At 39.9% G+C, this 25,792-nt stretch overlaps 1 pseudogene; it reads left to right on the forward strand.

Moving 5' to 3' along the window:
* The first annotated feature begins 1,187 nt into the window (after positions 1–1,187).
* LOC127666655 (microfibrillar-associated protein 1-like) lies at positions 1,188–5,580 on the forward strand (annotated as a pseudogene).
* The last annotated feature ends 20,212 nt before the right edge of the window (positions 5,581–25,792 follow it).

Raw genomic sequence — 25,792 nt, forward strand, 5'->3', positions numbered from 1 at the left:
TAAAATCTCTGTTTGAGACAAAAATCTCATCTTGAGAACAGCAGGAATAAAGATCCCTCCCCATTCTCAGTCTGCAGACACCAGAACACAAGCCTCACCACCCCACCTCTACCAGCACTTAGGTAGTCAGGTAAGCCCTGATGGCCAAATTACAGGTTTAAGCACCTGAAATCCCTCTCCACGCAAATAAAGCATTCCCAGCACCTCAGCCCCAGACATTAATGTATGCTCACCTCAAAAGCCCCTACCCAACTCCCCAAGGTTTTATAGCCCTTGTTACCCCAGAATGAAGAGAACGGGTTTCATTAAATATCATCTCAAAGAACTATTTCACTTCTCACAACAGAGAAGAGCTGTAATACAGAAAAAAACAATAATCTTGGAGAAGCACAGCCCCCAACCCACTTCAGATTGAGTTCCTGTGAACCCTCCCTGCTCAGACAAGCTCTGGTCATTTCATTCTGGCCTAGCTTTCAATGGTGCCTCGGTGGCCAAGGCAGAGCTGGGCTTCTGGAGGGGCCTGTCTGAGGATACTCTAGAAAACGGACCTTACTAACACATAATAACATAAATGTTTCAATAACATTGCTATGATATAGTCTCATTCTGGGAAATATTAGAGAAAGGTCGATGATTGCATCAGGGGTGCAAATCAGAGGGAAATCAGTTGCCAGTCCAGTGTGGAGAACTGTGATTCACAAAACACTTGAAGAACTTGTTTGTTAATTTTAATTGATTTTTATGTTAACCTTCTCTTCTCACAAAAAAAGTTGATTGTATCCCACAAATCATGTCAATTCAAAACTCACATGCAGAATCTAGTCTCATTTATCCTGAAGAACTACCATTCACAGTACTGAATGTAGTTGAGACTGTAAAATTTGTACTTACCCAAGTAGAATATATATTACAAAGTCAAGTATTTGGAAAACCAGTGGTTTAGGACCCCTTCCCAACAACCACGACACCTACCTCTGTCTGTCGGACATTCTGGAAGAATTCAGTAAAATTATGTTCTTTTTGAGGCTATTAGTTGTTAACTATCAGGCATAACCATGGGCAGCTGAAAGTGACTCTACAATATCAGGCATCTTTACAGCCAGCTTTTGAGGGACCAAGCGACTAGAGATGTCATCTCTAGCTGTCCAAGAATGATATGGTTGCTGCACTGAATGTCCCTTTTGCGCATGTGCTGCGGCCCCAATAAAAGTCACAGTCTAGGTCAGCCGTGCAGCCGTGTGGGGCAAAGCTTGGTGGAAATCGGTATTCTGTTCCAAGCTCTTCGTTGTTGGGATTCAGTCCATTTTGGGGAGACTCCGCAGCAGCTCACCTTGTCCGTCCCAAACACACTTATGAAGCAGCCTCCTGTTCAATCTATGGTTGGCGACATCCCAGTTGACAATGAGAAAGGTGAGATTTCAATGGAAAAAGGTGAAGGTAAAATGTTATGTGTCGGGAAAGAGACTAGATTATGCCCCTGTGGAGTCCTCAGATGAAGAGGATGAAGAATTTCAGTTCATTAAGAAAGCTAAGGAACAAGAAGCAGAGTCTGAGGAACAGCAGGAGGAGTCATCCAGTGTCCCCTGACTTCCGCGTTTACAGAACCGCATTAGCGAAGATGTGGCAGAGAGATTGGCTCAACACAGAAAAATAGTGGAACCTGAAGTAGTAGGACAAAGTGACTCAGAAGTAGAAGGAGATGCTTGGCGCATGGAAAGAGAAGATGGCAGTGAGGAAGAGGAGGAAGAAATTGACGATGAAGATTTAGAGCGGCGCCATGGCATGATGCATCAGGGAGCACAGGAGAGGAAAAAAATGAAGAGAAGGAAGTCATGGAGGTGGAAGATGAAGAACGCTCTGGGGAAGAGTCTGAGCATGAGAAGTGAACAGACCCTGAGGATGAGATGGAGCCTCCACTTAAGCCTGTCTTCATTCAAAAGAAGGATCAGGTGACAGTTCAAGGACGAGAGGCTGAAGCATTGAGACAGAAGGAAGCAAAACGCATGGCTGAGGATCAGCGCAAGCGAACACTCAAGACTGTAGAAGAGACTGAGAAAAAGCCGGAGGAGAGCAAGCAGTCTTTTGCCGCCCAGGATGCACTCAATACCGATGATGAAAATGAAGAGGATATTCTCTAGCTCCATCCATTTGCCTAGGAATTTCATGAATTCATTGTTTCTAATGGCTGAATAGTACTCCATTGTGTAGATATACCACATTTTTTGCATCCACTCTTCTGTTGAGGGATACCTGGGTTCTTTCCAGCATCTGGCAATTATAAATAGGGCTGCTATGAACATAGTAGAACATGTATCCTTATTACATGGTGGGGAATCCTCTGGGTATATGCCCAGGAGTGGTATAGCAGGATCTTCTGGAAGTGAGGTGCCCAGTTTTCGGAGGAACCACCAGACTGATTTCCAGAGTGGTTGTACCAATTTGCAACCCCACCAGCAGTGGAGGAGTGTTCCTCTTTCTCCACACCCTCTCCAACACCTGCTGTCTCCTGAATTTTTAATCTTAGCCATTCTGACTGGTGTAAGATGAAATCTTAGGGTTGTTTTGATTTGCATTTCCCTAATGACTAATGAAGTTGAGCATTTTTTAAGATGCTTCTCCGCCATCCGAAGTTCTTCAGGTGAGAATTCTTTGTTTAACTCTGTACCCCATTTTTTAATAGGGTTGTTTGGTTTTCTGGAGTCTAACTTCTTGAGTTCTTTATATATATTGGATATTAGCCCTCTATCTGATGTAGGATTGGTGAAGATCTTTTCCCAATTTGTTGGTTGCCGATTTGTCCTCTTGATGGTGTCCTTTGCCTTACAGAAACTTTGTAATTTTATGAGGTCCCATTTGTCAATTCTTGCTCTTAGAGCATATGCTATTGGTGTTCTGTTCAGAAACTTTCTCCCTGTACCGATGTCCTCAAGGGTCTTCCCCAGTTTCTTTTCTATTAGCTTCAGAGTGTCTGGCTTTATGTGGAGGTCCTTGATCCATTTGGATTTGAGCTTAGTACAAGGAGACAAGGATGGATCAATTCGCATTCTTCTGCATGCTGACCTCCAGTTGAACCAGCACCATTTGTTGAAAAGGCTATCTTTTTTCCATTGGATGTTTTCAGCCTCTTTGTCGAGGATCAAGTGGCCATAGGTGTGTGGGTTCATTTCTGGATCTTCAATCCTGTTCCATTGATCCTCCTGTCTGTCACTGTACCAATACCATGCAGTTTTTAACACTATTGCTCTGTAGTATTGCTTGAGGTCAGGGATACTGATTCCCCCAGATTTTCTTTTGTTGCTGAGAATAGTTTTAGCTATCCTGGGTTTTTTGTTGTTCCAGATGAATTTGATAATTGCTCTTTCTAACTCTGTGAAGAATTGAGTTGGGATTTTGATGGGTATTGCATTGAACCTGTATAGTGCTTTAGGCAGAATGGCCAAGAAATTCTTAGGCAAATGGATGGAGCTAGAGAATATCATACTAAGTGAGGTAACCCAGACTCAAAAGGTGAATCATGGTATGCACTCACTAATAAGTGGTTATTAACCTAGAAAACTGGAATACCCAAAACATAATCCACACATCAAATGAGGTACAAGAAGAAAGGAGGAGTGGCCCCTGGTTCTGGAAAGACTCAGTGAAACAGTATTCAGCAAAACCAGAACGGGGAAGTGGGAAGGGGTGGATGGGAGGACAGGGGAAGAGAAGGGGGCTTACGGGACTTTCGGGGAGTGGGGGGGCTAGAAAAGGGGAAATCATTTGAAATGTAAATAAATTATATCGAATAAAAAAAGAGAAAAATAAAGCTAATAAAAAAAAAAGAAAGAAAATGAAGAGGAGTGAGGTGCCCAGTTTTCTGAGGAACCGCCAGACTGATTTCCAGAGTGGTTGTACCAGTTTGCAACCCCACCAGCAGTGGAGGAGTGTTCCTCTTTCTCCACATCCTCGCCAGCACCTGCTGTCTCCTGAGTTTTTAATCTTAGCCATTCTGACTGGTGTAAGGTGAAATCTCAGGGTTGTTTTGATTTGTATTTCCCTAATGACTAATGAAGTTGAGCATTTTTTAAGATGCTTCTCAGCCATCCGAAGTTCTTCAGGTGAAAATTCTTTGTTTAACTCTGTACCCCATTTTTTGATAGGGTTGTTTGGTTCCCTGGGGTCTAACTTCTTGAGCTCTTTGTATATATTGGATATTAGCCCTCTATCTGATGTAGGGTTGGTGAAGATCTTTTCCCAATTTGTTGGTTGCCGATTTGTCCTTTTGATGGTGTCCTTTGCCTTACAGAAACTTTGTAATTTAATGAGGTCCCATTTGTCAATTCTTGATCTTAGAGCATAAGCTATTGGTGTTCTGTTCAGGAACTTTCCCCCTATAACGATGTCCTCAAGGGTCTTCCCCAGTTTCTTTTCTACGATACACCACTCCTGGGCATATACCCAGAGTATTCCCAAGCATGTAATAAGGATATGTGCTCTGGTATATTCATAGCAGCCCTATTTATAATAGCCAGAAGCTGGAAAGAACCCAGGTATCCCTCAACAGAGGAATGGATGCAAAAAAATGTGGTATATATATATATATATATATATATATATATATATATATATATATATACACAATGGAGCCATTAGAAACAATGAATTCATGAAATTCTTAGACAAATGGAAGGAGTTGGAGAACATTATACTAAGTGAGGTAACCCAGTCTCAAAAGATCAATCATGGTATGCACTCACTAATAAGTGGATATTAGCCTAGAAAATTGGAATACGCAAAACATAATCCACACATCAAATGAGGTACAAGAAGAATGGAGGAGTGGCCCCTGGTTCTGGGAAGCCTCAGTGTAGCAGTATAAGGCAAAACCAGAACAGGGAAGTGGGAAGGGGTGAGTGAGAGAACAGGGGGAGGGAAGGGGACTTATGTGACTTTTGGGAAGTGGGGGGGCCTGAAAAGGGGAAATCATTTGAAATGTAAATAAAAAATATATATTGGATAAAAAAATGAATAAAGCTGCTATGAGCGTAGTTGGGGAAAAAAAAAGAAAATGAAGAGGAGCACAAGGCATGGAACTTCGGAGAACTCAAAAGAATCAAGCAGGACAGAGAAGCCCGAGAAGCTCTTCAAAGGGAGAAAGCAGAAATTGAACGTGAGAGAAACCTGACTGAGAAAGAAAGGAGGGCTGAACTTCAGGCAAATGGCAAAGTCCTTACCAACAAAGCTGTTAGCGGCAAATACGAGTTTTTACAAAAAGGTGCCTTCTTCATGGATGAGGATAAAGAAGTCTACAAGAGAGATTTTAGCACACCTACTCTTGAGGACCATTTCAACAAAACCATCCTTCCAAAAGTAATGTAGGTCAAGAATTTTGGACAGTCTGGTCTCGCCAAATATACCCTCCTTGTGGATCAAGATACCACTTCCTTTGACTCTGCATGGGTCCAAGAGAGTGCCCAGAACACAAAAATCTTTAAACAAAAGGCACCAGGGATAGGAGATGTACTTGAGGAAAACCACCTGTGTCTCAACTACTTATTCCAACTGTGGGCCACAGGGGATCTGGTCCTCAGTTTTCTTTAACCATTATTTACATAGTGTTTATATAGACCTGCCCAGACTTGCAGCCATAACTTGTGTTCGAAGGTGCTTTGTAAAAGGTTTGGACTCATACCGAGAAACTCACAGAAAGGCACTAACCACGTTGGATTAAAGACTTCCCTCTTAAAACTATTTCTGATACATGTTAGGTTTCTCTACCATGGCTTCCCATATGGACTTGGGACTATGAATTTGTTTTTCCGGCCTGGATCAAATACCTGGGCATCCGAATGGATGGTGCATTACTTTTTCCTTAGGGTTAGGAGTAGACAGGCTATCCGGAATCCAAGCTCAGTCCAACCTGTTTTTGCATTTAGGGTGTTGACTTTTCTAAGTAAATATACTTTTTGATCTGAGGAAAAAAAATAAGAGTTCACGGTCTCCTCTCCCCTCTCTCTTCTTTCCTCTCTTCCTCTCTTTCCCAGAGGCTGACTCTGTATCTCTGTCCCCATTAAACCTACCACAGGAGACCTGTAGCAAGGTGTGTTTTTTATCGGGACCCACTGCTGCCTAGTCCTACCATTCGTATTAAAACCATAGAAGATTAAAAGGAGATGGAAAAAAAGCAAGAAATCAGAAAAGGCAGACTCACTCAGTTATGCTTTTCAAAGGTTGTGTGTGCAACACAAGCGGCAATATGAACAAACCGAGGAACTGCAGAGTCAAAGCCAGCACCAGAGTCATCAGGGACAGCGACATCCCTCGGGTCATCTTATCTCCTAGTGTGAAAAGAAACAGAAGCAAAGGCCAGGTCTCTCCTCGATTAGCAGCCAGAAAACCAGCTCTGAAAGAAAAAAGGATGCACTGCTTGTAGGAACTTGTTTAAAATGATGGAAATTCAGATAGAAAAGTCACTAGACTTTTAATATGTATTTTAAAAATAGAGGCTGGAGGGGAAATGGGGGAGTGATGTAATCATATTTCAATTAAAATGTGTAAAACATAATAAAACAGTAGAAAATTTTAACATAATTACATTTTAATCCCCATAGTACCAAATAGAGCAAAGGTGAGTCTGTCCAAAAACCAAAGCAACCGCAAACAGCTATATTTAGCCATCAAATGAACAAAGACTTAACAATATTGATATGAAGTAGTGCTTGACAAAAAGGAAGAGTGGAAATTTAGAAATTCTATCTCTCACTGTAAAGTGATATAAACTGTCAAGAGTTTATACCACTTTATATCACCCAGACAGTGAGACATAGTTCACCTTCACCTAGAATCTCGGACTCCCATCAGCAGGAGCAGAGAGGCAGCTTCCTGTGGAAGGACACTGCCTTAGAGTTACTCTTGTGAGGGAAGAGTAAGCAGAAGCAGCTTGGGGAGGAAAGGCTTCATTCCAGTCACAGTTCCATAAAACAGATCATCCAAAGCAGTGAGGGCAGGAATAGGGCAGAAGCCTGGAGGCAGGAGCTGAAGCAGAGGCCACGGAGGGTGCTGCTTACTGGCTTGCTCCCCATGGCTTGCTCAGCCTGCTTTCTTATAGAATCCAGGACCACCCACCCAGGCATGGCACCTCCCACAATAACCTGGGCCCCGCCCCCACATCAATCTCCAACCTCTAAAATGTCCAACAAGCTTGTCTACAGCCTAATCTTAAAGAGGCATTTTCTCAAGTGAGGGTCCTTCGTCTCCAGTAGCCCTAGCTGTGTCAATTTGACAACAACACCAACATAATAATAATAATAATAATAGCACAGATACCTCCACAGAAAGCCTGTCATTGTTCCAGCTCACAGTACCTTATAGAGTTACAGGTGTTCACTTGACAGCTCTCCTCCTCCATCAAGATAATCAAGGTCACACAGTCTCCGAGTCTGAGCTGGGAGTACCGCTCACTGCAACCCTCTAACCAGGAAGTATCAGCTGAGGCACTTGCTGGGTGGTCTGATTTCAGGATCCCTCACAAGGAGAGCCATCTAAGAAAAGGCTAAATGAAGCACATCTTTGATTATAGAACAGCCAGCCTCTGTGACTCCTCATGAGACACTTCACTTGAAGTTTGCTCTTGCTACTGTAGGCAGGAGCTATTCCACCTTAAGCAGGAGCTATTCCACCTTAAGCAGGAGCTATTCCACCTTAAGCAGGAGCTATTCCACCTTAAGCAGGAGCTATTCCACCTTAAGCAGGAGCTATTCCACCTTAAGCAGGAGCTATTCCACCTTAAGCAGGAGCTATTCCACCTTAAGTAGGAGCGGTTCTACCTCAGGCAGGTGTTGTTCCCTGAATTAGAGGGAACTATTTAGATTGATCATAGCAAACCCCACACATTTTCCTCTATTCCCTATAGATCAGAGTGAGCACAAGCCAACCGACTTCCACATTTGGGTAAAAGAGACTGTTTAAAGGATTTTCAACTTTGCTAAACCCAGAACTGTTCATCGGTTCACCAGACTGCTGACCACCCAGGTTCAAAGAAACACTGCTTTGAAAGCCATTTCCTTTTATTTCTCAGTCTATGGACACAGTCCAGGCAAGTCTGTATTTATACCTGATGTTTCCACAGGGGAATAGATGGCTCCTTGTCTCCATCACCAGACGGGTTAGAGGTATGTTGGCTGGCTTGTTTGAATGGCATTTTTCATAGATAGCATTTTAAAAATTATCTCCAAATAACTGACCACATATGTAGGGTTGGGCAATCCTGATTGCACCCCCCTTCCTACACTGCCTTACTGTTCTGCACTCCAGACTCGCTAGTAAACCCTCTTAGAACACAGTGGGGTTTTCACAAGAGTCACCCTTTGTAGAAACCATTATACTTTTGGCTGCTGATCAAACTGCACCCTACAGAAGTCTTGCTCTGTTAGCTTAATGAAACTTACAACTGAAAGGTCTTTTTCATAATGCATCCCTAGAAGTTGCTTGGCATGTTCCAACACTGCTAAGCCGTGTTATTTGGCCTCAGATTAATTTGGCATTTAGGGATCAAAAATCAATCTATGGAGGTTGATGAGATGGTTCAATGGATCTGATGCTTTCCTACAGTTAAAACAAAGCTAAATGTTGTTGAAAGGAACAGTAAAAAGTTACTTCTTTCACTAGTCTAATCTTTGAACCCTTCAGAGACCTGAGAAATATATATATTATAGTCTAAATGGACTATGTGTCAATTAAAATGACAGACGTACACGTTACCTAGAAGGTCACCCTACTTGTTTCCTAAATATTCACCTTACCCATTGTTCTAGGGTCTGAAACCCAACACTTTTACCATGCGCTGCAATCCCAGCACTGGAGAGGCAGAGATGGGTGGCTTCCTAGGGTCTTCTGGCCAGGGAGTCAAGTTTACTTAGCAAGTTCCCTGCCAATGTAAAAGCCTGTACCAAAAAAAAAAAAAAAAAAAAAAAAAGCACCTGAAGTTGTCCTGTGGCCTAGGTTCATATCTGCCCATGCGCACGTGGTGGGCACACACACATACACACACACATACACACACACACACTCATGAGCACTTTCACACGTATACAAATAACTTTATTTTCACTCTTCTATATGGTTTCAAAAATAGAATCTTAGCACTTGCTATTTTAGTACTCCACATTCCAATAGCAAACATGTTCTGTAAAACAAGACAGTGTTTTCCTACTTTAATGATGTTTTTGTTTCTATGGCCATGATGAATCACCCAAGCAATTCTATCCTAATTTAAGATGTGTTAAAAAAAAAAAGTATATTGTTGTTATAGCCATGGATCACCTTAATCACTTCTAGGGGAGATTGGAGTTGATATTTGTAAGATAGCTACTCATGTTTTATAACAACAAAAAAAAAGTCACTCTTCACATTTGCCCAGTTCTTAACTGTAGGGTTGCTAGGCTTGGAATCTTTGAAATGAAACTAATAGTTAACATTCATTTTATGGATCAGACCCCATACCATAATATCACGCTAAGCGCTAACTCCTCCTCCTTTGGAACATGTAATATTATGCCTTGAAAATGACTGACTAGATTGGAGTGTCAAAGACAATCCTCTGCCCACTCCTCTCCTCCAAAGGGACTGGATAAGATGGTGACATTGATAATAACTCTCCAGGCCTTGGGAAGCTATTCTACAAAATACATCATCTGTTTCCTGCTTCAGCCTGAAATCTCATTTGCAGCTAAGTGGCATGCTCCTGGGTTCATGGCTTCCTTATCTCTTCAGCTCCATCTGCAGCTGCACTCCTGGTAATTCTGTAAAGGCAACCTGATGTCAGCCACTGGATTTCACCTATTTTATTATTCCTCTGACTCAACTATAATCTCCTGTCTTTTGTCATCTAACTTTTTTGTATCCTTATTGTTCTATCTCTGCTGGTTCTATCTCTGAATATTTAGCCTTAAATAACAGCTGCATCCGCTGTGTGTCAGCCCAACGCTCACCTCTATTTTTCAGATTCTCTCCATATGACCCCACGCTACCTCCTTTCTTGCTTTCTTTCAAGTTTAACACCTTCATCCTTTCTACACCCTCCCTGGGATTTCCTCACTAAGCAATCGAGCCAAATTGGTTTGCTGCAGGTTCAGTGGGAAAGTTTGTCTTAAAAACTAAGAGGAACAATTGCAGAAGATATCTAAGGAGGACCTCTGGCCTCCACATGCATACATATATAGACACACATGCACACACACACACACAGACACACACACAGACAGAAGGAAATCTCAAGCTGATGGTACAGGCCAGTGATAGAGTACTTGCCTAGAACACAGGCCCTGGGTTTGTTATCCAGCACTGAAAAGCAAAAGTGATAAAAAATAAGAGATAAATACCAAGTTAACAAAAAGACTAGTAAGTTTAGTGGGTTTTCTTGAGTAACATTTTACAGGCTGTTTGATCAGAGTTGTACACGTGTTTACATATTTCCTAGCATTAGAAATATGTATGTACTGTGATCAAGAATCCTGGTAGAAGTTGTTTTAATTATTAAATACTATATAAAGTTACTAGCCATCAGTTACAAAACAGGTACTTTCCAGTTTCTCTAACTATAATACATCCATCCCACTGTGTGTATGATCCTTCAATTACTGTTTTGCATTCTCCAACAATATCTAGTCTGACCTGTACTTAATTCCCAAAATGCTGATGTCAAACCCCACTCCTTTACCTACTACCATGGTTTTCCATGAGTCATCAGCAAAAACACAAGGTGACTGTACAAGTACAGACCCTACTTCAAGTAAGATAAATCACTCATAACAATTAGAAAGCACATTGCACTCCAAGCTAATAAAAAAAAAAATCTACCACTTTGCCTTCATCTAAAGAATGCTTGGGCTGGAGAGATGGCTCAGTGGTTAAAAGCACTAGCTGCTCTTCCAAAGGTCCTGAGTTCAGTTCTCAGCAACCACATGGTATCTCACAATGCTCTGTAATGGGGTCTGATGCTCTCTTCTGGTGTGTCAGCATGACAGAGTACTCATATACACAAAAAACAAATAAGCACAATTTTTAAAAATCTATTTGTTTCATTTAAATATTGTTTTCATTAGAGATTTCTCTGAAGGATTGGAAGATATAAAGTCAGACAATACTAATATATAAGGGTTATCTGAAGCCCTGCCACACAGAATTTACAAGAGACACTATACCTCATTAAAGGTAAAGATTATTATTAGAGAGGCAAGACAAGTATGGCTTTTCATGGGCTTCATAAAAATCACTGTCTTCTAATCAAGGTCAATTGTTGAAGGTAAAGGTCTTTTTGCAGAACACATTAGATAGGTTGGGGAGGATAGATAGATAGATAGATAGATAGGATATAGATGTAGAAATATTCAAAATATATTACAAATGTGTACAGAGTATTGAGGAGAGAAGGCAAGACTCATGAATACGGCCTGCATTAAGGGGGAGCTTTTGTTATCCCTCAGGGAATAATAGAATTTTTAAATGCAAGAATAGAAAATAGATTTTATACATCTTATCAAGCATTCTGCGCAACACACATGACTATAATAGTGTTCTTTGCTGCACATTGATGTTTAATATCTTCAGCTCTTACTAAAATTATAATATGACTAAATAGTGTCCTGGCACTTTAAACATGTAGATGAGAAAGGACACAGAAACCACACAATCTAAATATCAATTTTATAATGGAAAAGCTAAAGCAGAATAAGGTGAATCAATATCTCATATCTCACACAGACAATAGCTTCTCAGCTCCTTGGGCCTTGTCTCTTTAATGGGAGAAAGCAGCCATGTTTTTGTGATTTGTTTCCACAGTGTGGAGGCCATGTCTGCACATGATTCCCATGTGTTCCTTTAGCCTAGAGCACTGGATAAATTTACACTGTTTCCAGAAAGGCACAATGCCAAGACTTTACATTTTCCTTATGGGTGCCACGGCATCTGCCATGTATTCAGCCACTGGATGTACCAGATCTTGTGGTCTGCACCTCATCCATACCTTTTCACCTTATCTTTGCAATGACCTTTTATGGATACTTCTGTCCTCATCTGTCAAGGAGGAGGATGACATTAATGAAACGCATGTTATAGCCTAGATAATGTAAGAAGGAGGTGATACAACGAAGGCAGCCTAATGACTAAGGTTTTTATCTGCTTCTTCCATCACCAAACCTTTGTATCATGGTCCAGGGATAAACGATGGAAGACAAGTTAAGGATAAGCAAACTGTGGGAATAATCATGAAACAGTCAAAGTGATACCTACACATTGTGCAGCCAACCTGAAATCCTTCCATGATATGCCTTCCATTTGGGCTGGGGGAGAATATAGAAATATACTAACATAGGCTTTCATTGCATAATCTCCAGGATCAATTGTAGAAAGTACTGATGATCTTGGAAAAACCTGGATATCAATTTAATAATAGGATTGTATTCCCATGGGAGGGGAAATCAAACTGTTTAGAGGCCCGCATTTAGAAAAACCCTTCTGCCTGGGCTAGATTAAGTAATGCCTATTGTCAAATTTTAGTGAGTCTTTCAATTCTATATACTAATCCCTATGTGAGAGAGAGAGAGAGAGAGAGAGAGAGAGAGAGAGAGAGAGAGAGAGAGAGAGAGAGAGAGAGAGAGAGAGAGAACTGAGTGAAACAGGGAGAGGAAACAGAGAAAGAGAGAAACAGAGAGAAACAGAGTTAGTACTAGCTAACACTGGTGATCTTACCAGAACTTCTTTTGTTTTTATCAAGACAGGGCTTCTCTGTGTAGCCCTGACTGTCTACAGAGACATTTCCAAGACAACCTCAGAGATCTTTCTGCCTCTACCTCCCAAGTACTGGGATTAAAGAAGTGTGTTACCACCACCTGACCCTTACTGCTACTCTTATTCTGTAAACAGAAACAGCTTTTGCCAGTAGTAATTTGTCACTAGAGTCTTTCCCTGTATGCTAGCAGAACTCCTGATGCAACACATATGTCAAGAAAGAAATTAGAAATATGGTAGTCTAGGGATGTCAAACGCCACGAGACGCTGACATGTCTTCCTGAGAGTTTAAATTGTGCTGAGTAGTCGTTCTGAGTAGCCATCTCTCTGAAATAACAGCACCTTTCTCTTTTTTTTTTTAAAGAAAACATTTAATTATTGTGAATATATTTCCCTACATTTGCTGACCTACCCAATTTCCTTTATACATATATGGATACATAGAAATATACATATATATTACCCCTATTGAGTATTTATCTTGGGAATGTGTTCTACATTTTTTATTAATTTTTTTATTTATTGATATATTTTTTATTTACATTTCAAATGATTTCCCCTTTTCTGGGTCCCCACTCCCCGCAAGTCCCATAAGCCCTCTTCCCTCCCGCTGTTCCTCCATCTACCCCTTCCCGCTTCCCTGTTCTGGAATTCCCCTATACTCTTGCACTGAGTCTTTCCAGAACCAGGGGCCACTCCTCCATTCTTTTTGGACATCATTTAATTTGTGGATTATGTCCTGGGTATTCTAAGTTAACAGCACCTTTCTAAAGTAGGCATTTCATTTAATTAACCAGATACATTAGCGTGCAAATCAAGGCCATTAGTGACTATGACATGAAGGTAGATAAATCACTCAGTCTGCAATGGGAACACTTCATCTCTTTCTAGCATAGTGTGAGCTACTTTCATCAGTTCGGAAGTCTTCATTTTTATGAATGAACTGTGATTAAAGGAAGTTTTTGGCATCTGGGTGATTTCTTCTCATGCAAAATAAGTGCATATATGGATATATGTAATACATGTGCATATACATAATATATGTAAGAATTTATATATGTAACATACATTTTTATATACATTTATATATGTAACAACTTTCACATTACATACATGTGAATGTATGATACTGTTTTATGTCTTTCCCTCAACTTTAGACCCAATAAGAAAGTAGTTAGAAGAAAGGGAGACACAGACAGAGAAACCATGAAGAAAACAAATAATAGAATATTATACCCTATGCTTGAAATGTCACATGAGAAAGCCGGCCTCAGGGATACGTTGCTAAGATCTACCAATCTTGAATCTACAAAATTGAGCTATATAGTTTCTTAACAGGAAATTTATATAAAAGGAGAGATAGCTCCATGGTTAAAACCCTTGCTGCTCTTTCAGAGGACCTGGGATCAGTTCCCAACACCCACAAGGTGGCTCACACTTTCTTTACCTACAGTTCCATGGGATCAAGTGCCCTATTCTGGTCTCTGTGGGTACCAGATACACAAGTTCACAGACATACATGTAGGCAAGCACTCATAACATATAACTCAAATTGCATATCGTTGTGAGGTGCCATGTGACTGCTGGATACCCGACTCAGCTCCTCCAGAAGAGCAACGTGTATTCTTAACCACTGAGCCATCTCCCCAACCCGATAAATAATTCCTCTTTATATAGAAAATATTTCTACTGATGAGCTGTTGCCCTTTTTGTTCCCAAGTGTCTTTAAAATTACAGTACAGAAAGATGACTGAATAGAGCAAAGAAAGTAACAGCCTATCTCCCAGCAAAGGGAAAGCACCGAAGACAGTGGTTCGTCAACTGTATATATAGCTCTTGAGGAGCATGGGGAGTCTGCCCTCCATGCATCAAGACAGGCAGGAATATATAAAGGCACACAGATAAAAACCCAAAGTCTACACACTTAATGGGGTTTAAAAGAGTAGTTATTAGTTATATAAAAGTTAAATGTTTATCAATTTATTGCATAAATGGTCATTATTTGCAAAAGCATAGTCACGTTAGCAGGCCTGTGTAGCAGAAATATACAGGGAGGAAGAAGAGAAGGTATGTGGGCATGGAAAAGCCAGAGGAAACGGCAGAGGATACAATTTTACTTACTACAAAAAGATGCTAAAACTTCATAGTATTGGCCTACTAGAAATATAAAACTGAATCAACTGTATTAATGTAATATAAGAAACCATGATCCTGAAAGATGAACCTATAGGAAAAACACTTCAGTATGATAGGATCCAACACCCAAGGAATAAAAGAAAAAAAAATGTTACATTAGCAAAAAGCTTCTGTGCTAATTGATGTAGTAAAGTTGATTGGATGAGCATACTAATGAGGCACACATCTAGGGGTGTCTGTGAGTGTATTTCAGAAGAAATTGTGATCATAAGGGCTCTGATGGAGTCAGTGGTTCAACCCACTGATTGATTCAAACTTTGAGTAAGCTATCATGAGGTAGTAGAGTGGGAAAATTTGAACTTTCTAGAAAAAGCTGATATCTGGCCTATGTCCTTGGCGGGGATTCCTTGTCCTAACCACTTTTCTCTTTGCTTCCTGACTACTACCGTTTTGAAGCAAACGGCTTTTATCTCCTATATCCTTCTTGTGTGATTTACTTTGGTTCTGACACAGGCAGAAATACAGTAGAATCAACTGACCATGGAGTGAAACAATGAATCAAAGTAACTCTTTGTTATAGCAACGAAAATGCCAACCTACAGGATATGGGAATGCACTTCCTCAAATTCATCTGACAAAAGGCTATTACCAAGAATATATATGGAACTAAATACACTTAACAAGAAAACCATGGTCGTGCTCTGAGTAGATCGTTCTCAAAAGAGGAAATACAAGTTTCCAGCTACATGGTGAAAGAGCTAAATATTATTAGCAATAAGGGAAATGTAAAGTGGAACTACAGGGAGATGCCATGCTTTGGTGTGCAGAGAACGGCAATTTTAGAAAAATAGATGTCAAAGAGCTGGAGAAAGGGAAGCTGTTGGCAGTGATGTGGATTAGTACAATCATTATGAAGAACGTAATGGAGGGTCCTCAAAATACTCACTAAATGTGAACCTATCATATGGTCCAGAAAACCTATTTCTGGGCATATCTTCAAAAGAAATGAGAATAATACCAATGAGCTATCTATTTTAGTGCTATTCAAATAGCTGATCAACAGACTTAGGTGACCGTCAACAGATGAACAAATAAAGATAGATAGATAGATAGATAGATAGATAGATAGATAGATAGATAGATAGATAGATGAGAAATCCTGCAATGTGGCAAAACAGGTAGAACTATAAAATATTGCATTAAATAAAATAAGCTAGACATGCAAGGTCAAGCACTACTTGTTTGCTCTCATGTGCAGAAACTTAAAAAACTGTTGAATTGAAAGAAGGCAAGTGATGTCTGGAGGTTGAGAACCAGACAAGAGTTGACAGTAAGGATTTGACTGGATTACATCAGTGTGCATCCTGAATCTGTATGATAATATCACACTGAATTCCATAAATGTGTACAATTTAAATGTTAATAATAAACAGTAATGCAAACAAAATACCACTTTAAAATGCTATTTATAAATGCTAAGGGAATAATGGGGAAAACACCCTTGGACATGAAACTGGAACCGAGCTAGACAGGGAAGAAGAAACTGCAGGTATTTAACAGGAAGCTTCCAGCCTTTCTAACTTAAATGTCTCACTTGATTAAAAAACAAAAGAATTTCAGGGAAGGCTTAGCTTAATAACTAGAAGCACTTGTCACAGAAGCCCAACATTCTGGGTTCAGATCCCCAGAACCAATAAAACAGCCCAACATCTAAAATCCCAGTGCCACCCATCAAGACGTGGTAGACTGCCTCAGACAAATCAATGCAAATTCTTAGTCCAGCTGGTTTGACCTGTGCAGCTTCAAAGATACCTGGTCTCAAGTGGAGGGTTGAGGACTAACACTGGAAGTTTATCCTCTGACCTTCACAAGCATACCCACATGCAAACATAGAACTTGTAAACATGCTCTAACACTCATGTTACAGGTCTCACACACATACACACATGTCAAAAATAGCAACAGCAAGAATTAAATATAAAAAGAAGGGAAGTGCATATATCTTAGGTTGTTGAAATAGTTGAAATATTATTCTGAAGAAAGTGAGATATAAGTAGGACAATAGAGGCTGAAGTTTTACTTTTTATAGACAACAAATCACTAGAAGGTTCTTTAAGGATTTATTTATCTTTATTAATACAAGTGTACTGTACCTGTCTTCAGACACACCATAAGAGGGCGTCTCCCACTGCAGATGTTTGTGAGCCACCATGTGGTTGCTGGGAATTGAACTCGGGAACTCTGGAAGAACAGTCAGTGCTCTTAACCACTGAGCCATCTCTCTAGTCCCAGAAGGTTCATTAAAGGAAATACTATCTTGTTCACTTCTGTAATTCCTAGGGAATAGAATGAGGCCCCACTATCATAGATGTCTTAAAAGTAGCTGTTGGACAAAACATAGGAGGCTGCAGACATATTACTTAGGAAAGTATTGTTGGACTAATTGTCATGGGGTGGAGAGGAAGGAAGTTGTAAGGAGCGCTCAACTCGCAGAAGGCCAAATGTAAGTGGGAACTATGCCAAATGAATATACTAATATTCACATCCTTAGGAAGACAAAACCAGAGCAAAGCCACGTCAAACCACTAAGAAAGGGGAATAGAATAAAATATATTCAAGGTGATTTTTTTTTCATTCTGTTAGTGTGGACATAGTGGACATTCTGAACTCAGAATACTGGTTGCTAATTTGATATTCTAAAATAGATAAAGGCTAGTGGTTGATATACAGATAGGTCTGATTCTTATTATTAGACTGGGTCCAGCCTAGAAAATATGAGTCCTTAAGTATGCATGTGCATGAGTGTAACGTGTGTGTGTGAGCATGTGTGTATGCAGGTACTGTGATTACATGATTTTGTGTCTGTGGATATCAAGTTTTGATGCTTTGTGCATTTCCAGTCACTCTATTCTTTTGGTTTTGTTTTGCTTTTTAAATAGAGCATCTCAAAGGACATGGAACTCACTGATTCAGCTGAACTGGCTAGCCAATGACTCCTAGGATCTCCCTGTCTCTGCCTCCCTGGTGCTGGTTTACAAGTGTACCCTCACTGTACTTGCATTGTGTGGATGTCAGTGATCTAAACACTATGAAAATGTCATAATGAGAACAGTTATTTTAAACACTAAGTAATAAATTTTAAAAAGTCAAAAGAGGAAATAGTATATTTGGTATATATACTAATATATCATTAGTATATGATATCATCAGTATACGACAGCATTTGATTATAGTATTAATGGTGAAATATCCCCCATAAACTAGTGTTTTGGTCACAAGTTCCCAAGCTGGAAATGGGCCTTGAATTGAAGCTTGATACAGGAAGGGGTCATTAGGGTGGGGCATTTCTTAGTGCAGCACCACTTTCCTGTACTCTCCCTTGATCCCTAACTGTGAGTGCAATGTTACCTCATATTCTGGCTGCCATGCCTCCCTTACCATGACAGATTCTATCCTTGCTTAGATTGTAAGACAAAACAAGCCCTTCGCCACTTCAGTTGCTTTTTGTCAAGTATTTGGTCACAGCAATTTTAAAAAGTAAGTAACATAAAAAAAAAATACCAAAGACGGGAACTGTTGCTACAATAAATTGTATAAAGCTTCATAAGCCTTTGACACAAGTTTGTAAAAGGAATGTAAAGGAGTTGGGAATCACTGACTAAAAGAGCCGAAAATGCAAAGATTTTGGGTCATTCTGGAAGATAAGCAGGCTGAAAATTTATGAACAATAGAGGCACTGCTTATGGGGTTTGAAAGGAACAAGGACTCAAATGAGAAGTAGTCTAGAGATGTCCTGTGTTATATTCTGGAAAGGAATATTGGTATATCCTTTCCATGACCTGAGAACTTGAGTGAAGATGAATTCAAATCTATGGACTAACTTCTTTGGTAAAGGGAATCTAAAACACCCACGCCATGTCATGGTTTCTGCACACTGTTGTCATCTGAGTCCTCAGTGAGAAACAGAACCAAGCCAAGTAGAAAAAAACAACCAAAAAAAAGTGCAAGATACAGACTATTTTTGCTGCCCAAACTGCTACAATAGTTACAGAGTGTATCCCTATTAAAATAAACTTGGGTTCTTCACTGGAATTATAGGAAAGGTACATGGAGGGTAAGATATATCAAATGTTTCTTCAAATGTGGTTGAAAAAGATGGAGCCAAATTACTTAGAACGGTGCCCCAGGAATTCTCTGCTAAAATAAAAAGCAACAACAAAACTCAAGGAACTTACACAGAACTAAATGCACCCAGAATCCAAGGCTCTAGGTTCTATTTCCAGATAACAATAGAATTTGGCAGCACCAAACATGTATATTAGTTACAGAAGCACACAAGTCCAGGAGAAAATAGACCACAGAACATAAAGTCTTGTACATCAATAACTGAGAGCCTTAAAGCCTGATAATGTATGATAAAGATATATCTTACCAGGAAGCCTTGAAATACCACTGTGCAAAACTATAAAAATGAAGCCTAAATTATGACAGAGACCTATATTGTGCAGCTATTTTATCTGGGTTGAGAAATTCCATTCTGGGGATAGAAGTTTGACTCTTGAGACCCAGGAACTAAGCAAAATTTATAAGGCTAGGGAAGTAAGCAAATTTCACAAATTTCAGGAAACCCTTGAAATTTACCACCCTTATTTTCTGGAGAGTAGACTCGTCAGCCAACCATGTTGCAGCCTATGGCTAACACTGGGAGTTTCAAGGATAAACTTTTCCAAGTTATCCATATTGACGTGGGACTGTCAGTGATGTAACTGACTTTGTGTCATCTGCAGTGTTATATAGCAATTTCCTCTGGAATGAACCATTCTTTCTTTGAGGACACTTATTAAGACTCATAACACAAGGAAACTTAGAGGATTCAGGAAGTAAACAAAACTGAGAAGTCTTAAGTTGCTTATGCAGCTTACAAGACCTAAATAGCCTGTCCCCAAGTTATATAAACAGTAGCAATTGCAGAGGCGAGAAAATCTCTGATTGTCTGAGCTTAAAGTCATGTAAGAAACTCCAGGGGTGCAGCTTGTGTAATCAACTACCATATAAGAGTAGGTTTTTGGTGACAGAGCTGTCATGGAGTCATCTGGGGGGAATCTAATATTTGAGCATGCTCTTCCCTTGGAAAAGCCCCATAACACAATTGATATCTGAACAAAGAGCAATTAGACCAAAGATGAGTTAGAGAGGAGTGGCTGCATGGTTCCTTCAAAGGACATCTAGACATGCAACCCAGGATAATCTATGTGAAGGTATCCATGGATACAAACTCGACATGACTACCTTTCCATATGAAATGGTTCCTACTGAATTATCTATTTCTTGACTCTCCTCTGAGTACAATTCTGTTTGACCTAGTGAACAGAGCATCAATCATCACCCTGCTCACACCCAATGCCCACAACAGTGTCTATCCTTCCTCTATTGCCTTCTAGTCACTGACACTCATGGGATCTCATCTGGAAAAACTATATGCTCCTAACGACTCATATGAACAAGCTGACTTTCATTTTAGTTGTCTTCTTTTCATCCAAGGTCTTATGTAGATGGTCTGTATTAAGAGAGGCCAACTCAACTCAAACAAAAACAAATATTCCATCTGTTAGCCTATAATTTAGGATAAGAACAATAGTAGAATTCTGTCTTTCTACCAATTATCAAAAACATACAAAATAGAGCTGGCTTGTTGACCAACCAACCATAGATAAATTTGGGTGGTGTTGTGGAGGCTTTTGAAAACAAAAGCTTTTGTGTCCCGGTTTGCAAAATGCTGACTGTCTCCATTTTTCACTGTTATCTCTTCCTTTCCTGTTTGCTCATAAAATTTGAGTAAAGTTTGAGGTCATCTTTGGCACAGTTCTCAGCCACCCTGTGAGATGAATATTTGCAGGAAGTATATTGATAAATGTCCCTGTACTGACCTCTCTGGAGGAGAAGGGAGAGACCTGGAGATTAGTTAAAATGCAGTTTATCCTACATCTCAAGAAAACCCCATATCTGGATTGCCTAGAGGCAAGAGGCAAGATTGTCTACACCATCCTGGAATTATTCATAAGTTGGGGAGTAGGGGTTAGAGGATAACTTGGCTAAGCATTGCTATTAAAATGTTAGCATCAGGATAATGGTCTCTGCCATCCTGGGAAAACCTGTTTAATGATCCAAAGCATCTCTTACAGGGGTGCTTAGCTACTGGGAAGATTCTCTCACTACCAGGTTGAGTTTGAAAAGTAATACTTGTAGAACACAGAATATACCTAAGGGGATTTCCTCGAATGTGTGTGCTGGAGTCCTCTCTATGTATTCTTGACTAAATATTGGCATTATGGGGAGACCTAGGTTCCCCAAGAATTGGTGGGGTCATCTTAGTAGGAGGTCAAGAAATTAGGATGTGTCCTTTCTCTTTATAACCCTCAGAGCTGGGAAGCTAAAGTGTTAAAGCTAGCTGAATGCCCAAAAGCCCTCAGAGAAGCCACGTGTGGTGTGTGTGTGTGTGTGTGAGAGAGAGAGAGAGAGAGAGAGAGAGAGAGAGAGAGAGAGAGAGAGAGACAGAAAGAGACAGAGAGACAGAGAGAGAAGAGATGGACAGAGAGACAGAGACAAGACAAGAGGAGAGAGAGAGAGAGAGAGAGAGAGAGAGAGAGAGAGAGAGAGAGAGAGAGAGAGGTACATATCTGTAGAGGGTGAGGGCAGCAGCAACAGAAGACAATGAATGATGCCTACCCAGCCCCACCGTTTCATGTATCTACCACGGCATCCCTCAGAACCACATCATTCCCTCTTCTTGCTATTATCACCATCAGAGGCCTATGATTCTTTAAGTCAGAAGAAAAATATGGTAAGAAGATAGAGAAATGATTGATATGAACAATAAACTATAATACAATATTACTTAATATTTATCCATTAAGAACTAGTTTCAAGCATAGTTAGTGAACAGCTACTGGATCAAGCTGTTTTGACCCTAGCATAAATTTAGCTTTCACACTGGCAAGTAAAAACGAGGAATTTAGCAGGGCGGTGGTGGCACATGCCTGTAATCCCAGCACTCTGGAAGGCAGAGGCAGGCGGATTTCTGAGTTCGAGGCCAGCCTGGTGTACAGAGTGAGTTCCAGGACATCCAGGGCTATACAGAGAAACCCTGTCTCGAAAAAAACAAATCCAAAAAAAAAAAATTAAAATAAGGAATTTTCCCAATAAGAACACAAGTATATGTACATGTATATGTGCCTGTGTCCTTTTGAAGACTTTATATCTATTGCATATGTATTATGTCTGAGTTAAATAAATGATGTCCAATACAGTCCTTATACATTATTTTTATTTTTTCAGAGAGGGACATGAAGACTTTATAAAACTTGCCATATGCCAAAATTACATTTGCCTGACAATGCTATGTTTCAAACCTAACCTGAGTTCAGTTTACTTCAACTATTTAATATGCTCCTTGTGAGTGTGTTAGGATCATATGCTGGGTATGTGTCTTATCCTTGCTATGAAAGATTAGAAATTGTGGAATTTATTTCTCACAACTCTGAAAGTTGAAAAGTCCAAAGCAAAAGTGCTGTCAGGTCTAATATCTGGGGAAGACTTCTCTCTCTACTTCCAAGGTGTCTGCTGCTGAGTTCTCAAATAAAGTAAGGCAGAAAGGCAAATAGAGAGAACTACTCCCATCAAACAAATGTATAAAAACAGCTAATACAATTGATGTGCGCAAAGCCCTGGACACTTGGTGACCTCCTCAAACTACACCCACCCATGGTGTTTTATTGAAGATTGAGCTTTCATGTGAATTCAGAAAGTGGCACCATTATTCAAGTCATCGTACTAAGTAAGAATGTGTTCAGGGATCCCTGATCCATGTTTAGCCTATGGAGAGTATTTGGTATGGGCCTAAATCAGGAGTGTGTGTCCAGATGTAAAATATAAGTCACACCTCGTTAATTCCCCATGGCTGCTGCAGGTCCTAGCTGTGAGCTATGCAGGGCGTGAAGCTGCTGCCTGGAGAGTCACTCCACAGATCTCAAGGAAGGGAGCCTGAATCCAAACCCAGAGTGCTATTTCTATCTCTGACCTAGTTAGTAAAGGAAGAGGGTGGAGTGAAAATGAATGGAAATAATTTTGGTTCAGCAGGAGCTGTGTTTAATTTACCTAGTGTCATGTCAAGAAGTGACTATAGCATCTAACTTGGGCTCATTCTCTGACTGACCAACATTTAAAAGATTACAATATTTAAAAGATATGCTCCAAAATCACTCATTTATTAAACACTGCCTAAATATTCTTGTGCTTACCTTTAGAAATGTTTACTAGAGTTGTTTGGCTATTTTTGCTTTCCTCATTGCAATATTGTTTTCAACAAATAGGCATTCATTGCCTTCCATTCTCTGAAAGTCCCTTGTCCAGTGTGAGCTTCTTGTGCGCTGACCTTTGAAGTGATTCATAATTAAACTGCTGAGTGCGGTTGACTTATTTTCCAACCTCAGAGTTAACCAGTAACTGCTAGAATAGTCCGTGACCTATAAGAAAGAATGCTAAAAGCTTTATAATCATTAGAGAACAGTGTTCTTTTCTGCAAACACACCAAACATTAAATGTCCAGCTCTAAGAGAAAGCAAATAAGAAAGATAACATTTTTCCTGTATATGAATGTATAACTGAGTCTTAAATTATGTGTTAAATCAAATGCCTTATTGACTATATTTCATATGCATCAACCAAGCACAGACATTCTTCTTGGGACAGAGATTCAGAATGGCCAAGAATTCCACAGTCTTGTAACAAGAATTAGATGTAGAAATAAATTAATTTAAATTGACTTTGGGAAGTGTAACAACAGAACTATGTACACAATTCTGGGAAAGGAGGTGTTTATTTCTGTGAGAATGTCCATAAGAAATATCCAGATAACTGAATTTCCTAAATACAGGTCCAAATGATAGCATGATTGTGTTGGTCTCATGCACAAATCTCTATTATTTGCTATTCATTTAATTAAGAGTTGTTAAATTGGCAGATTTCAGACTTAAAGGCTTTGAAACAATTTTCCCAGTGGCTGAGAGTTTCCTAAAGGAAGCATAGTAATACAAAACAGCATGCAGTTCTAACAGCCTGATAGACAGCAAATATGGCTGTGGGGCTTCTCTCCTTCCACAGCTTCCTGGACAGGACACGGGCCCCGAGCCCGGCGGGCTGGCAAACAAAAGCCGCCTATGTGCTCCCACTGCTGGTGGTATTGCAAGACGGTGAAACCACTTTGGAAATCAGTATGGCGGTTCCTCAGAAAACTGGGCATGTCACTTCCTGAGGACCCTGTTATACCACTCCTGGGCATATATCCAGAGGATTCTTCAGCATACAATAAAGACACATGCTCAACTATGTTCATAGCAGCCCTGTTTGTAGTAGCCAGAAGCTAGAAAGAACCTAGGTGTCCTTCAACAGAGGAATGGATACAAAAAATGTGGTATATTTACACAATGGAGTACTATTCAGCCATTAGAAACAATGAATTCATGAAATTCTTAGACAAATGGATGGAGCTGGAGAACATCATACTAAGTGAGGTAACCCAGTCTCAAAAGATCAATCATGGTATGCACTCACTGATAAGTGGATATTAGCCTAGAAACTTTGAATACCCAGGACATAATCCACAAATTAAATGATGTCCAAAAAGAATGGAGGAGTGGCCCCTAGTTCTGGAAAGACTCAGTGCAAGAGTATAGGGGAATTCCAGAACAGGGAATTGGGAAGGGGTGGATGGAAGAATAGGGGGACGGAAGAGGGCTTATGGGACTTGCGGGGAGTGGGGACCCAGAAAAGGGGAAATCATTTGCAATGTAAATAAAAAAAACAGCCTGGTAGACAAGCATAGTAAGTATGTGTGGTATGATTCCAAATACAGCTCCAAATTCACAGTCTAGGATTAACATTTTAAAGGGTTTACATAATAATTGGTATAAGGTGAGTTCATAATGTATACTAGCAACTATTTTTAGTACAAGTTTTCTGTGCATTCTGTTTTCGTTTGTGTAGGTACGCTTGTATGTATATGTGTGTTTAGATGTGTGTACATATGCCTATGGAAGTCATAATACTATCTTTGCTTCTCCAGGGCTGAGATTGCACATGTGAGTCACCATACCTGGCTTTTATTTTTAAACTTCTGAAGATTAAACATACTAAACTTTACTCTCTTCTGCAGTTCTATATTACAATTTTTTTTATCTGATATTCATGGACAAACATATTGACAGATGGGGTGGGTGCTAAGGTTTTGAATGCCACCAATTATGGACAACTTAGGCTCATCAGAGATTACTAGACTATGCAGGCCATGGGATACACTATTCTAGAAATGGCTGTCCATTGTGTTACCTATGCATGCTAAGTGGTTTTCATTCCTTTTTACTTGTATATTTATTTTTATTTATGTTATATGCATGGGTGGGCTTGCTGATTCCCACAGAGACCAGAGGACCAGTAAAAGAGATGACTGTGAGAGGCTCTGTGGGTGTTGGAAATTGAATCTGGAGCCTCTTGAAGAGCATCCAGTGCTCTTAACAGCTGAACCTTCTCTCCAGTCCTTCTATGTGTTTTTAGATGTTTTCCCAAAGTTAACTTATAGCTCCTATACGACTGTGCCACCCGTTCACTGCATGCCTGTCAAAAGAACAAATGGTGGTAGATTTGCCAAGCTCCAGTTATACTTTTTGAAAGAAACTCTATAGTTTGCATGTGTTCTAAGCTTGAAAGCTAAAATTTTTATAAATGTAATAATTTATAATTAAACATTTAGTATTTTTATAAATCAGGCAGTACCATCCTTTGTCCATAAAAATAAAATAAAAAAAACTTAGTAGTTGAGCCTCATGAATCAAAGACT

Source organism: Apodemus sylvaticus, chromosome 16 (assembly GCF_947179515.1).
Source record: "Apodemus sylvaticus chromosome 16, mApoSyl1.1, whole genome shotgun sequence".
Lineage (NCBI taxonomy): Eukaryota > Metazoa > Chordata > Mammalia > Rodentia > Muridae > Apodemus > Apodemus sylvaticus.